The 15,251-nt window shown below is 38.3% G+C and overlaps 1 protein-coding gene across 1 annotated transcript in view; it reads left to right on the top strand.

Annotated features, from left to right (window-relative positions):
• The first annotated feature begins 305 nt into the window (after window positions 1-305).
• LOC133838474 (cGMP-specific 3',5'-cyclic phosphodiesterase) overlaps window positions 306-15,251 on the top strand; it is a 60,210-nt gene continuing 45,264 nt past the window's right edge. Inside the window, exons 1-2 of the mRNA XM_062269593.1 lie at window positions 306-1,563; window positions 4,032-4,078. The gene's annotated coding sequence lies outside the window, so the exon portion shown is untranslated. The remainder of the gene's footprint in view (window positions 1,564-4,031; window positions 4,079-15,251) is intronic.

The raw sequence follows: 15,251 nt of genomic DNA, 5'->3' as shown, positions 1-15,251 counted from the left end.
CTTACTGTGGTCTAAAAGTGATGTGAATAGCAATGAATGCAAACGAAAATTAATAAGTAACTGATTACAAAATTAATTTATAAAAAGAAAAAATATGAAGTTCAGAAATATATTTATTAATATTAAAATATTGTAAATAAAAAAATAATTTTGTAAAATACGTTTGAGCTTTGATTATGAATTTCGCATCACTGTTGCAGTCAATGCCATCAACCGCAGCCACCTTGAAAGAGCGCGAGAGCGTGCTTCCCGGAGTGACATTACGAGAGAGTGAGAGTGAGAGCTAGAGCGAGAGCGTGTGCCAAATAACAGTAAACAAAGCGTAGCACATGCTACGCCAACGCCAGCGATAGCGCAAAAGCTGACGTTGCCGCTGCTGCTGGCGTTGCTGCTGGTTCAGCTGCTGCTGCTGGTTACGCATCGCCCTATCAGTTGATGTCTGGCGCCAAAGCGAACTGGAGCAACGAAAACGCGACAATAGCAAAAGCTGAGAGCCCAAACGCTGCAGAATACGAATGCTTCCACAGACGCAACAGCGAGGGAGGGCAACAGAAAGAGAGCGAGAGTGATAGAGAGAGAGAGAGAGTGTAAGCGAGACCAATGCAACGAGAGAGAGAGTAAGCCAGTAGTGTGAGTGAGAGCGAGAGAGAGATAGAGAGCGCAAGTAAGCAAGCGAAAGAGCGAGCGAGAACTGTTTGGGTTACGGTGTAATTTAGCTAGGAGCCCGCACAGAAATTTTTGGTCGCAACATTTTTGTTGCTCAGTGCTCAACTTGACGTCGTGCTGTGAAAAAGTCGTACAACCAAATCCGGGCAGCTCTGTGGCAGCGTTCATCCACCCACCGCCCGCCATCTGCTCGGACTTCAAGCTGCTGCTTGCTGCTGCTGCTTCTGCTGGTCGTTGTCGTCGTAGTCGGAATTGCGGAATTGCCGCCGGTTGTAAAACAGTAGAGCAAACAGTTTTGCATAATATGTATAGCAAATATAAATAAAAAAAAATTCCAAACAAAAACAACAACAAGAAATAAAGCATCACAACAAATAACAAATAAAGCATAGTAGAGCATATAGTGTATGAAAATTAATCAACTATTTAGTGTACTCATAAAAATTAAAAAACCAAAAATAAATACAAAACAAACAAACAGCGACCACAAAAACAAACGCTTGTCAAGTGCAGTGCATAGCGCGATTTGTCGCCTTTTTTTCCCCCAACTTAATTCACATTTTACCCGCAATAAATAGTCGCAGCCATCGTGTCGTTCAGTTGCGTGTTATCAGGCGGGTACAAGCAGCAGCAAAAAAAAAGCTATTACAACAATAGCAACAACAAACCCAAACAAAACAAAATAAAAGTAAAAAGAATAACAAGAACAATAACAATAACAGTGGCAGTGACAGTGACAGCGATAGACACACAAAGACACATTCGAATATACCATACTTAAAAATGAAAACAAAAACAAAAGCAAATCGAGGCGAAATGTAAACTGCATTTGAATTCGACGCTGACGCCGACGACGAAGCCGACGCCAAACACCGACGCACACATGTGCGTGCTTGGGTAAGTACTTCACTTACTCTTGTTGTTGTTGTTGATGATGATGTTGTTGTGCCTACCTATATGAGTGTACATGTGTGTGTGTTTATCTTGAGCTCATCCCAGCTCAGCTGAAGCTGAAGCTGTGTTGTTGTACTTTCGTTGCTCTGCGCTGCGCTGCGTAAACAAAGCAAAACCAAACAAAACACACACCCGCAAAAAAACACACACAAATTAGTAGACCAAAAGCAAACTGAAACCCAAACACAGTAGCAAAATGAAGAGGAACCCCACCAAATGAGTAAATTACAATATTTTACCCTTGAATGCGAATTTGCTGCGCGTATTTTATGTATTAGAGTGCTGAGCTGCTGCTGCTGCTTCTACTGCTGCTTTTGGTGGCTACTAGCTAAAAGAGGGGTTAAGAGGAGCGTCGGGCGACGCGAACGCTGCCTGGGAAAGCACTTTACTTTTCAACAACTTTTTCTCGCCTCAAATTTCATAAATATAAATAAAAAGCAGCGACGTGAGCAACTTTTTGCTTTCGTTCCTTTTTCTGTCATTTCCTTTGCTGCCTGTTTTTTCGTGTTTTTCTTTTTTTTTTGGCTCTCTCTCTTTCTCTCTGACGTGTAACGCAAATTACTTTAAAAATTGTTTTCACGCAGTTTCTTAGGTTTTGTGAGTGTGTGTGTGTTTTTTTTTGTACTCGGGCGCGTATTTTGTCTTGTTGCCCTTTTGGAGATACGCCAAGTGGCCCCCCTTCCTCTTTTCTCCTCCAGAGACAGTGAGTCAAGACAGTCAGTCAGTTAGTCAAATCCATTAAGTTCTTGTTTGCTTCTTATTTTATTTTTGTTCTATACAAAAAGTTGCCCATGTCAACGTTTTGCATTAACCCACAGTCAGTCCGTCCATCTGTCCGTCCATCTGTCTGTCCTTCTGTGTCTCTTTATTTTTATTTTTCTTTTCAGTCTGCTTTCTAAGGATTTTCAAAAATAACACAATTTACGAACTTATTATGTTCGCTTTACAATGCTTCACCACTTGCTTTAACTGCTTCCTTTGTCGAATGGCCAACAAAAGGCAAAAGCGAATCCTCTCTGGAGCACCAACTAATGAATCACTTAGAATAATTAGATGTACTTATTAGCTAGCTAAAATATCTTTCAACTTTTGCCAACTAATAAGTCACTTAAAATCTTTAATCGTTAGACATTATCTTTTGAAAACTTAATTTTATGAAAATTAACTAGATAAAACAATGAATTTCCTAAAACTTTCACAAACTAACTTGAACTCGGTGAGTTCATAGTTTATTCATTTCCTGATGAACAAAGAATAATCTATGACAATTTGCTAAGTGCTCATAAAAGCGGCTTACGCAAAGGGGTCAAGCAATAACGGCTTCAAAGTATTTTCTTTACCTTCAATTTGAAGCATTTAAATGTTTGTCCATTGGGAGATTAGGCTTATGTCCGGCTTTCGAACAGGGTATAAATAGTCGATGTCGATTCTCTCTTTTATTTTTTTTTTTACTTTTTTTTATTCGCAATTTTACTTTTTTTCGTTTTAGCACCCGGCGCGTTTTCTCGTTCGTGCCTTGGTGAAGTCTTAGTGGACTGACGTTCATTGGCTTTATGCGGTCCGCAGGCGGATATTTGTTTTTGTTATTGTTCCTTCATTCTCAGCGCCATTTGCCTTGACTTGCGCTTCCTCTGCCTTTGGCGCTTCCTCTTCCCCTTCCCCTTCTGCTCGTTCTATGCCATTCTCCCCGTCACTCTGTCAGTTTCATCATCGGCCATAAAATGGTGTCTCTGCGCACATTTCGCTGGTCGCGTTCACATCTGTGACAGGCTTTTGCCTAGTTTAACCTTGCCTTGAATTCGGTTTTTATGGCACCTCCACACCGCTCTTCCAACATTCTCTCATTGCCCCTATTCGTGGCCAGACATCAACACATTTTCGCAACTTTATTTTGTTCCACGCATTCTTACGCACTTTTCTTTTTTTTTTCTTTCTTTGCTTTTCACACGGCTTTTCCTCTAGCATTTGTTGGCCCAGTTTCTCTCGAAATTTCCCTGTGAGGAGGCAACACTGAGGCCAACTTCATTTAATCAGCAATTCATTTATTAAAACGTTGCGACGTCTTTGATGTTCTACTGCCACTTCTTTCTCTCTCTCTCTCTCTATTTTAATTGACCTTGAAGCATTTTTCGTTTGGTTTATTGATTCGGTTATCTTGCTCACAATGTTAGCTGATAAAATTGACGCTAATTTGCTGTTTGCCGTCGTGTGAGCGCCAAATTATTGCCATAGATAAATCCAAATTCATGTGATTGCATTTGACATTATTCCTTTGGGCGATGGCATTTGCTGTAGATCCCCAATCAAGTGTATGATTAAATTTTCCGGCACAACCAAAATTCAGATATCGCTTGGCTATTTAAAGCAATTCGATTAATCGTAAATTAATTCAATTTATTTATCAATTACAGATAAAACGTTGAGATACACGTTCTAATCATCAATCGACAAACAATTGGTGAGTAGTAGTAAAATGAATTATTTATAAATTACGTATACGTGATGTGTACGAGTATGACTTTTAAACAAGCTATCGACGTGATTTCGAAACTCGCATCAAAACAGCTCATAAAAATGTAAAAAGCAACAACAACGAATCAAATTACATTTCAACTTCAGGAAGAAGAACTATTAATATTGACCAAAGACTCGAGCAAAAGTTTTCCTCAGCGGCAAATAGTTGAGAAATGTTATGAAAGGCAGCGGAGATACGCTGTCGCCATTGCCAACGCCGACGCCATTTCAACCTGCGCTCTATTTGGTCTGCTTTTCCGCAGCAGCCACCGCCGACGCTGTCTGACTTTTAGTTGCTTCATTTTCAGACTCGTCTGTTGTTGTTTGTTGTACGAGTATGTACGTATATAATTTTTGCTTTTATATTTTTCATTTGGCAAACGACGCCAGTAAAAGTAAACGCGAAAAAGTTCGGGCTTTACCCGTTTTGTGTAAGACGCTTATCCATCTTACCCACGTTTTTTATCCGCATTTCTCTCGCCTTTCATCTCGATATCTTTGAAAGAGCTTCAGCAACATTTTCTTGGCTTTGCGCTTTTGTGGTTTGGCCCCAACTGACTTCCTCTAGCTGTTGCCATTGACTTCACCACCAATGGGAAATGCTACTGACAAAGAATAAAACAAATGCAAAGGATAAACTATAAACATAAATGACACGACTTTGAGATACCTGCACACAGCTTAAAGTTGAAAATGCACTTTAAAGTTGACAACGAAACTGTTGCAATGATATTCGGAAGTTTGTTTTATATGTTGCAGAGTTCCTTAATTTTTTTTGGAGATACATTTCTCGGTTTTATTACGCAAGAGAAGGTATGAATAAAATGCGTTACCATTTTTCGTATGACGTTCATAACAAAAGTTATTGTCTGCGGGGATTTTCGCTTTACTGTTCAACACATAAATTTCTGCAGCACTTTTTTTCTTTTATTTTATTTCTTTTTCTTTGGTTTTCCCACACACACACAAACACACATGTTTCGCAACCGCTTTTCGTTATACTAGACGACTAGTTGTTTTGGTCGCTTGGATTTTCTGATTATTCCTTTTCGAGCTATTTTTAGTAGTCAACATTTATTTTGGTCAATGGTTTCGTCGTCTTTTTGTTTTCGTTTTGCGACTAATTTGGCCACAAAGTTGACCCTCGTCTTTGGTGACTGCGCGAAAACAAAAACCGGTGGAGAGAATGGTTTCAATTAAAAGCTTTCGCCTTGTTTTGCATGCAGAGCGAACAATAATAATAATAATAATAGCAAGGCGAGGTGGGAGGAATAGCGGGGAGGACATTTCACTATCGATTATGTAATCATCAATGACCAGCAATGCCACGTGGACGTTGGCCGTGTAATTATATTTTCCTATCCAGTGCACATTGTTACAACTGATTATTATATTACACATACGCAGTGTTGGCAGCGTGCGAAAAACAAGTGAAAGCATGTTGCAACATTCCAACGCCAACGTTGTTGTCCTCGCTTGTTACGCTGTCGAGAGACCTTCTGTTTCAGTGTTGAAGTTGCCTTTTCATAATTAAATTATTTTCGCTGCGAATTGTCGCTTTTGCTTGCTGCTTGCTACAAGAGGCCGCTCATTGAGTTAATTTGTGACAATTTGCGACTGTGTTGAAACAGCAAACGTCTGCGCTTTTCGTCCTTATCCTTAATGACGCCGCACAAGCTTAAGCGTAAGGATTTCCATTCAAGGCTCAAGCTGGCAAAAATAAATAGCGTTCACCTCACCTGCAATTTTCAACCCTTTTGCTGCTTTTTTTTTTTGCCAGCTGCAAACCTCATACAAAGTGTGTTCGTTAAATCGTGCGGCAATAAAGAGTCAACCAACCAACCACTCGACCAACAGTTCATTTTTGTTGTTGTACAACTCTTTCGTGTGCATTTAATTAGCATAATTTGATTTGTACACTGCCGGTTCTACTCGCTTTTCATTCAAATTAAATACACATAAATTGCAATTTATTTCGACTGTGTTTCTATTCTGTTTTGTTTCTCTACTCTTCTGTTGTCGGCAGCCAGAAAATAGAGAATGAAATTAGCCCAACAATTTAAAATTTGTTTAATTCCATTCCGAGTTAAACAAGTTTAAAGTTTGACCCGATTTTCAAAGTTAATTACGAGGCAACAAGAATTTAAATAAGTTACAGTTACAATTTTCGACTGCTGTCTGCTGCAGTGGCCAAATTAAAAGTGGCTGACAAAAAGTTTAAACGAGATAAAACGTAACGAAAGCAAGCTTGACCCTGGGTCAGCTTTAGTTTTAGCTATTATGCAAATGCAATTCTCATATTAAATCACGTGCAGTAATCCCCGAATTTATTATTTATTATCATTAAATCTGCTGCATAATTCATAATTTACTGCAAAAGTAATTAAGCTGAAAAGCAAATTTAAAACTTAATTCGCACGTTTATTAATTGTCGTATATTTGTTGTTGAAATTATTGACAGCTTTGTCAATATTTGCGTTTGATGTCCTGCTTTTTTATGATGAAAATTTAACATGCACTTGACAGCGAAAATTTTCGTGCAACTTTTTTACGACATTCACACTGCAAGTAGTTGGTTATTTATTTATTTATTTTTTTTTTGCTTCAAAACTATTTAATACATATTTTTGTTTCTGTTGCATGCGAAAACTTTGCAGGCAATTTGGCAAACTGCAGGCGAAGCAAACTGTGCGCAAACTTTTAACCACAAAAAAAATAGAAGTGAAAAGCACCCAACGAAAATCCGAGTTCTTCTTCATTTTTTTCTTTTTTTTTTGAGAATTTTTGTGAAATGTAAGCAAATTTTACTCACGCTTCGAGAGTGAATAGAGAAGAGTGTGAGTAGGCTACACACAAAAGTCGCAGCATGCAAATTTCCGGCTTTTAGTAACGCTCTCTGTGTGTGGAGCAACAGTGCGCAGCTGAAGAACACACACACTCACAGACACACACTCATACATATTTCTAAGTAAATGCTCACGAATGTATGAATATTTTATATAGCAAATGTAACTAAATACATGCTACACACATTCCCTTTAACTGCTGATGCCGTCTCGCCGACCCACTTGGAACTGACAGCACGACAACAGCACTTCCTCATCCATACATATGTGATGTATGGCTTTTAATGAACCCTAAAGTATCCTAGTCATATGCTGTTCGAATGACTCATCGTCATCAGCGTCGAACAGTTTAACATAATATTGCTTAAATGTTATACTTATCTCTATATACATACATTTGTAGCAGACAGTCGTATCTGTCTTTCCTACTGGGGCACAAATCCTGCAAACGAAACGCAGCAAAAAAGGACATATGTAAAGTGTCAGGCAGTATGTGCCGCTGTCGCTCTAGCTCTAACTCGTGTGTGTATTTTGCGGTTTTGCAATTCAAGATGTGGCTTCCACACACACACAAACACACATACAGTCGCACAGTCCCAGGCCCGGGACCAAGTTGAAGATCCAGACCCTTCCCCCCGCTTAACAGCCAACGTTGTGAGTCGCGGCTGTTGCTGCTCTGGTGGCTGCTTAAGTGCCCAAGCTCAACTTTGATGCCTGCTATCTGTCTGTGTTCGTGTGAGTGTGTGTGTGTGTGTGCGTTTTGCTTTTATCTCTGTGTTAGTCATAAACGATTCTTGCTCCTTATGCCATATAAAAATCTATGCTACATTAGTTCGTTAGCTTTAACCGACATAGTTGTTGTTGTCTGATGTTGTTGCTGTCTTTTTCGCATATGTATTTTGTTTGTTTTAAGAGCTGCTGCGCTTTTGTTTGGCCCCCGTGTTCAGCTCGGGCATTGTGTGTCACTGAAGAGCGCTTGAGGTTAGCAGTCAGACAGACTGAGAGACAGGCTTGGGAGATAGCTACAGTTGTTCATGTGCTGGCATTTAGTTATGGCTCAGTCATGACAGCAACAACAACAACAACAACAACGTATAATGTGGGCAAAAAAAAGAGCCATAAACATTTTGCCAGCCAACAACTTTTGCACAATGTTCGTGTGTAATTATTCCTGAGCTGCTGTCACATCAGACGCCACCGCTATGCTCCCATTACCACCACTGACTCTTGACTCCTGCTCCTCAAGCTTGTTATAAGCGTCCTCTAATCCTTGTTGAGGCGCTCAACAGGCTCTGGAACTTGGCTGCCGCCTGCAGGTGGCTTTTGTGTCAAACTCTCTTGTCACCCGCACAACTAAAACAGAGACCTGCAACAATGGCAACAACAAACACAACACAGCACAGCACAACACACAAAATGCACTAACTAGCGTCTAAACTAATTAATGACTGCCAACAACCATAATTAGATTTACTTAATTTCACTAAGGTCCTTGTAACTTAAACGCATTCTAATTGGGACTCAAATTACTTTGTTTTAAGCTTCAGTTCAGTTATCAACTAGTTTTGTAGCCATACTAAACTATTTGCAGCTGCCAGCAAATGTGTGTAATAAAAGTTGCGGCTCAAGAATTTAAATAATTACCTTGAAAGGCTGTCAAATAAGTTTTGAAGCTCTTGAAAGTTGGGTGATTAAAGTGAAGTTGGGTTGTTAAAGTATTAATTATTTTATTACACTAATTTCAGTGGTAAAGTCAGAAATAAATACGTATAATTATCTTTACTTATTCACCACTTTATTCAAACTATTTTATAATAATTTTGGGACTTTAATATTATATATTTCTTATTAAAGGCATAACTACGCTATTTTCAGATTAATTTATATTTTTTTTTTTACATTTTTGAATACATAAATTTGAATTAATTAAGTAATTTCTTTATACTTCATTATTGTTTGCTTTATACATATTATTTTATAGATAAATTATACATACAGTGACATATTTGTGATGGGACAGAGCGGTTAGTTTATATTTAATATATATTTTGAACTGTATTTTAAATTAATTTTCTTTTTTGATATGTATATTTTTGTTGCATTAATATAATATAATATATAAATTCTTCACTCCTTGCTTTATATAAATTATTTCATTTTTATTGACAGTCTATTTTTTTATAAATTATAGATACACTCACATTATGTGATAGGAAAAACAATATATACTATTTATTAACTGTATTTTGAGTTAATTTTTATATATTTAATTTGCATATTTTGGTTGCTTAAATATATCAACTCCGCGCTCTTCATTATTCTCTGCTTTATACAAATCATTTCATATTTATTTACCAACAACTTTATAAATGATTCATCATGTCACACATTTGTTGAGCATTTCTTGCGCCACATGCAAGAATTCCAGAATATTCCTTTTGCTTTATGATAAATTGATTGGAAAATCGATCGTTTTGCAGAGTGGAAACTCAATTAGAAATGCTTGCTGAAAACTAGTTGAGCACGCGCCTCAAGTGCGTATGAACATTGAACTTCTGTTCTGGGAGGTGGGATGGCGACAATTAATCGAGAAAATGGCCCACGTCACGTATACGGCATGTGACACTAGTTTTTCGTGTTTAATTACAGTTTTTATGGCCTCAGTGTGGTTCACGAAAAACGATTCGCGGCAACATTAAAATGGACCTGGGAGCAAAAACAAAAAATAACCAAGAATGGGGAAAAAAAGATGAATAACGAGTTGGGTCCCCATTCACAAGAGGAAATGCTGCAAGAAGCAGAGACGAAGACTGAGGAGGAGGCCGAGAAATGGGGCATGCAATAAAAATGAAATTAATTACCCTAGCGCCGCAGGGATGGTAAACTATGCAAGGCTGAACACACTGAACACTGAACACTGAACACTGAAAGGCTGCTCAATACACATATACACTTGATTTGCATATAGTTGTAAGTGTGTGTGTGGGCGCCAGAATGTATGCTTTAAGTTTTTTCTGTTTTTTTTTCTCTAGCTGAAACGTGTTGAGCTTAAAGCAAATTGACGGTTCCAGAAAAAGAGTCGAAATACTTTAGTGGCACAAAATGAAGCAAACTCATGAAACGAAATTTCATTGCTGCTTAACACACAGAATTGCCTCACACGCACTGGCACTGCGAGCTAAAGGCAGAGGCGTGGTCAGGCAGAGGCACGGTCACAGAGGCGCTCAGGCTTAGGTTTAGGCTCCGGCACAAGCCACGTACTTGTAGGCTCATATACACGCACACACACGCACACGCACGCAATAAACGTGTGTATAAATTTCATTTTCGGGGGAAGCTTCGAAATGCCTGAAATGGCGTCAGCCAACAACATTTGAATAACACGCATGTGCGTGTGGCAAGTGAAATAGTTGTATATATACATGTTCCTTCTTCAGGCAAGGTGCCACGTTTGCTTGCTGCTTGCCGGGCTGCTTCAGTTGTTTGCTTTTTACATTTACCATTTCACTTTGTGCTTGTTATTGCCACTTCTGGATTCAATCAATCTTGCTTGCAACCTGAACAGCAACTTTTGCACGCCAGAGCCAAACACGAGTGCCATTTTTCGTACCTCCCAAAACCAGCGCTTTGTGTTCACTTGAGTTGCCAGCTCCTGCTTTAAAGCACATTGGGGGCGTATACGTAATGTGATAATGCTTCAATTTTCGACAGCGAACTTGAGTTCAACTGTCACACCGACGGCGGGCAAATTGAAATTGCAAAACCAAACAAAAATATTAATCTATTAGCTGCTAATAGATTCTTGATATGTAAATTTGCCTGCGAGCCAAGCACACGATGGATAGCTGCAAATATTTAACCAGCATGTGCGTAGGCGTCGACGTAGGCACCGACAGACAAACTCAAGCAAAAGCAAAGCCCTAAGCATGTGCCAGCTGTTTAGTTGGCCACACACAGCAACAACGATAATGTTTATACACGCAAATATGTGTGTTCATGTGAATATGCAGAAGGCAATGAATGTTTCCTTTTTGGAAAATGCAATACTCTTTGGATTTTGAAATATTCTTTTTCTTGGAAACACTTTAATTAAATACCAAAAGGGTTTTTCTTTTGCTCACTTTAGAAACTATAAAAAGCAAAGCGGAACTTTATGAATGTGTTCGACGAGCGTTAAAATTGAAATGCCGAATATAAAAGCAATTTCAGTTGCAGTTAATAACGTCATCGATACGCATTCATTTGCTGTGTGAGTGCGTGTCGTCTGCGCAGATTTTCTCGCAAATGCCACAACCGCAAACCAGAGCCGCAGTCATAGCCACAACCAGAGGCAGATCCACAGCTAGAAAGAGCCACATCCACATGCATAAATAGTTGTCGTTGCGGTCTGTGGCTCAGCCTGCAACAGCAGTAACATCAGTAGCAGCAGCCCGTTTGCCAAACGAGCCATATGAATACTCGTAATTTTTGAGGGCACACAAGCGATGCGAAAGTGTAGTAAAATGGACAAGGCCAAAACCCACTGAGGCCTGCAATATATTTAAGATTATTTTTTCTTTTTGCGTTGTGCTGTTTGTGTTATCATAGTCGGGTCATAAATTTCAATGGAATTTTAATTCATGTTTCAAATGCCAAGACCAAGTGGGTTACGTTTAAATACAATATGGTTTAAAGCACTGCAATATTAAGTATACGCACCATATGCAAAATTCGAAGTTGATTTCAGTATTCAGTTTCAATATTTGAATTTAGTTTACATTTTGTAGTTTCTTGCCTTCTTCATAGATGTAGCAAATGATGACTGAAATTCAGTTGCAATATTAAGTATACGCAGCATATTTCAGTGCAAAATTTGAAATTGATTTCTGCATTCAGCTTCAATATTTGAATTTAGTTCAAATTTCTAGTTTTTGTATATTTCATAGATGTAGCAAATGATCAAACTTGAATACAGCTGAAACATTAAGTATACGCAACATATGTTTGTGCAAAATTCAATATTAATTTAAATTTGAACATATGAATTTAGTTTACATTTCAGCCTGACTTTGCTTGAGGATAGGTTTGAATTGAATTCTAATTCATGATGCAAAAGCCAAAAACTATTAAAATACAACTGCCACATTAAGTATACGCAAGTATTTTTGCTCAAAGTTTGAAATTCATGTCAGTTTGAATATTTAAATTTAGTTTACATTTCTAGTTTCTTGACTACTTTCTAGATTTAACAAATGATAAGACTTTGTTTGATGATAGACTTGAATTGAATTCTGATTTATGCTGGAAAAGCCAAAAACTATTTGAATACAGCTGCAACATTAAATATTCGCATCAAATGTTTGTGCAAAATTCATTTCAGTTAGAATATTTGTTTAAGTTTCTAGTTTCTTGACTTGATAAGGCTTGATACAGCTGCAACATTAAGTATACACAAATATTTTTGCACAAAACTCAAAATTCATTTCACTTTTCGTTTTGAATATGTGAATTTAGTGTGCATTGTTTTTGCTTAACTATTTAGTTTATTGACTATTTGTTAGCTGTAGGAAATGTTTAGAGTAGAGTTTAGAGTTAAAGGCAGCATAGGCTAAAATTGAATTTTAATTCTTTTTGCCAAAGCCAAAAACTATTTAACTACTGCTGCCACATTAAGTATACGCAAATATTTTCGCACACAACTCAACATTCATTTCAATATACGGTTTGAATATTTGAACATTTGTGTTGAATTGTTCAGTTTGCCGATTATTTGTTAGATAAGAGTTTGTGTGACCGGATAACTGTCGAGTAATAATTGCGTTTACCTGCGGAAACGTTAAATCAATGGCTGTGTTTGTGCGAGCGGAAATAAAATAACAATTTATGCCAGAATCAATTCGAGAAAAAAGAGATGTACAACTGATTTGCAACACGTAAAGCATTTTAATTGAATTTTTGTTATCAAAACGCGCATAGAATTTCGATATGAAAGATTGACAGACTGCTGACTGAATACCGGACAATGTTGAGTGTTGCGATGAGAGGAGGAAGCAGGAAAGTCAAACCTAGAACGCACAATAAATATGCAAAACGCGAACATTTGATATTTTTCAAATGACAGACAGAGACTGAGAGAGAGAGAAAGAGAGGCGAGCGAATATCTGTGAAGGAAGCTGAATTGTATTGCTATCTCTGCTGCTGCTACCGCAGGAATTCTCACACGCCCCCGCATTGTGACAGTGAAGTGACAGCATCCTGACATGTGATTGATATGCAGAGTGAGAGCGCAGAGAATGTGTGTGTGTCTGCAACAGGATGTAACAAAAATGAATAGAGAGCCCAACCGCATGAACAAGACAAACTAATACCAACAACAATAACACAAAAAAGTTTGAGGCCGATGCGTCACATACCAAAATACAAAGATAAGGCAACAAATACTGTTCGCAGTTTGGAGAGTGATTCCCGAGTACAGCATCAAACACATCAAACGACGACAACCACTTGAAGGCACTTTAATCCCGACACTTTTAATGCCTTTATACGCATTTTTTCGCTTTGCTAAAGTCTGTGGCAATAAAGCATTAATTTATGCTAAATTATGTAACGCCAAAGCCGCCGCTTCATTTTGCTGATTGATTTTACATGCCAGTCGCTCCAGATGTTGTGAGATGTTGAGACTTGCTAATTCACAGCTTTTGGCTGTGAACTGTAAATAAGCTTAGCGAGTGAGCGTGTGATTAAGTGTTGTGTTGTCTGTCTTTGTGTTGGTTTCTAACACGCGCTGTGTAGGAAAAAAAGAAACAAGGAAAAAAAAAAACACAACAACCTGAACTTGTTCTAATCACGCGAAAGCGTAAATCAAATGTCAATAGTTATATTAGTTTTTATTATTAATTGAGTCAATAAGAGCGTGGCACAGCACACGGCATACGGCATACGGCATACACTGCGTATGCATAATTTTATTGGCTTTGCCTGCGCACACGCGTCGTATGCGTGACGTAGCTGTGAACTGAGATTTACTTTTCAAATACTGTTGAAATTGCGCACTGCTTAAAGATTTCTGTTGTGCTTTAAGCGGATTTGGTGAATGCGTTTGTTTGACTGACATTTCAAATGCATAAAGTGTAAATATGTAGAATGGAATTTACCAACTTTTCGTTCCCTTTACGTATATAGTATATATCACATTTATGGCTTACTGCAATTGCTGCTGCTGTTTGTTGTGTCGATTTTTCAAGCGGAAAGCAGTTGCTGAAGTTCTTTGCAATGTGTGTGCGACACACACACACACAAACAAACCAAAGCAAAGGAGAAAAAGCAACCAAAAGCAACGTTTTGAAAAATATATTTTATTTTACTGTGACATTTTTGGCAATTTATTTTGCCAGCACTCGTCGTCGAGTCGAGTTTGGGCTGTCAGGCACAAATTGCTTTGATGTTTGGCAATGCCTCAAACAAATTTGGACAGCCTGTTGTTGGGGTACTTATTGCTCGTTTGTTTGTGTTGATGTGGTATGCATCTACATACATACATATACATACATATATAAGCTTTGGCCTGTTAACTTTATGCGCGCTGCACTGGCGGCGTCCAAGTAAAGTACTTTTAGTATTGGGCTATTAACACATCAGTGTTCAAATTTAACGAGGCAGCGTTCGCTCCCTCGCAACTCGCAAATGCAAACGGAGCAATAAAATTGCCCAGAGTGAGAGAGTGAAACGGCGCCGGAACTTGTAAAATATCCGGCATGTGCAGGCAAACGGAAAGACGCAGTCGAGAGTTGATCCCAACTGATGGCCTTATAAAATTATATGCCGCGTGTATGACTGCGAGTCAGTTTACTTTATATTTTTTCTCTTTTTCATTTATTTCATTTGCCACCATCGAAGAAGATAATATAATGAAACGCAGCAATGCTTTTTTCATTTTCGGCTTAATTTACCCCTTAAGTGCTGCATTTCTGCTGTATTTTATTTCCGCAGTCTGTTATATAAATGCGTCGTATATATTGCATATATATCTCGTATTTTTCTTGCACTAAATTACATCAGCACGTTGCTGGGGCTAAGTATGTGAACTAAATGATGGGGTTCAAGGGTTTCGACAGCTGTTCCTCAACTTGTTATTGCTGTGCATGCTTACGTGTTCCATGCCATGCAACGAGTTGTTGCAAGCATTTGTCATATTCATGGCTGGACACAATGACATGTACATTTCGACTACGTGTAGTTCAGCTACAAATACAACTACAACTACAACTATGACTACAACATGTGTTGGCTTTT

Source organism: Drosophila sulfurigaster, chromosome 2R (genome assembly GCF_023558435.1).
Source record: "Drosophila sulfurigaster albostrigata strain 15112-1811.04 chromosome 2R, ASM2355843v2, whole genome shotgun sequence".
Taxonomy (NCBI): domain Eukaryota; kingdom Metazoa; phylum Arthropoda; class Insecta; order Diptera; family Drosophilidae; genus Drosophila; species Drosophila sulfurigaster.
This window is presented reverse-complemented; position numbering and strand designations above follow the sequence as displayed.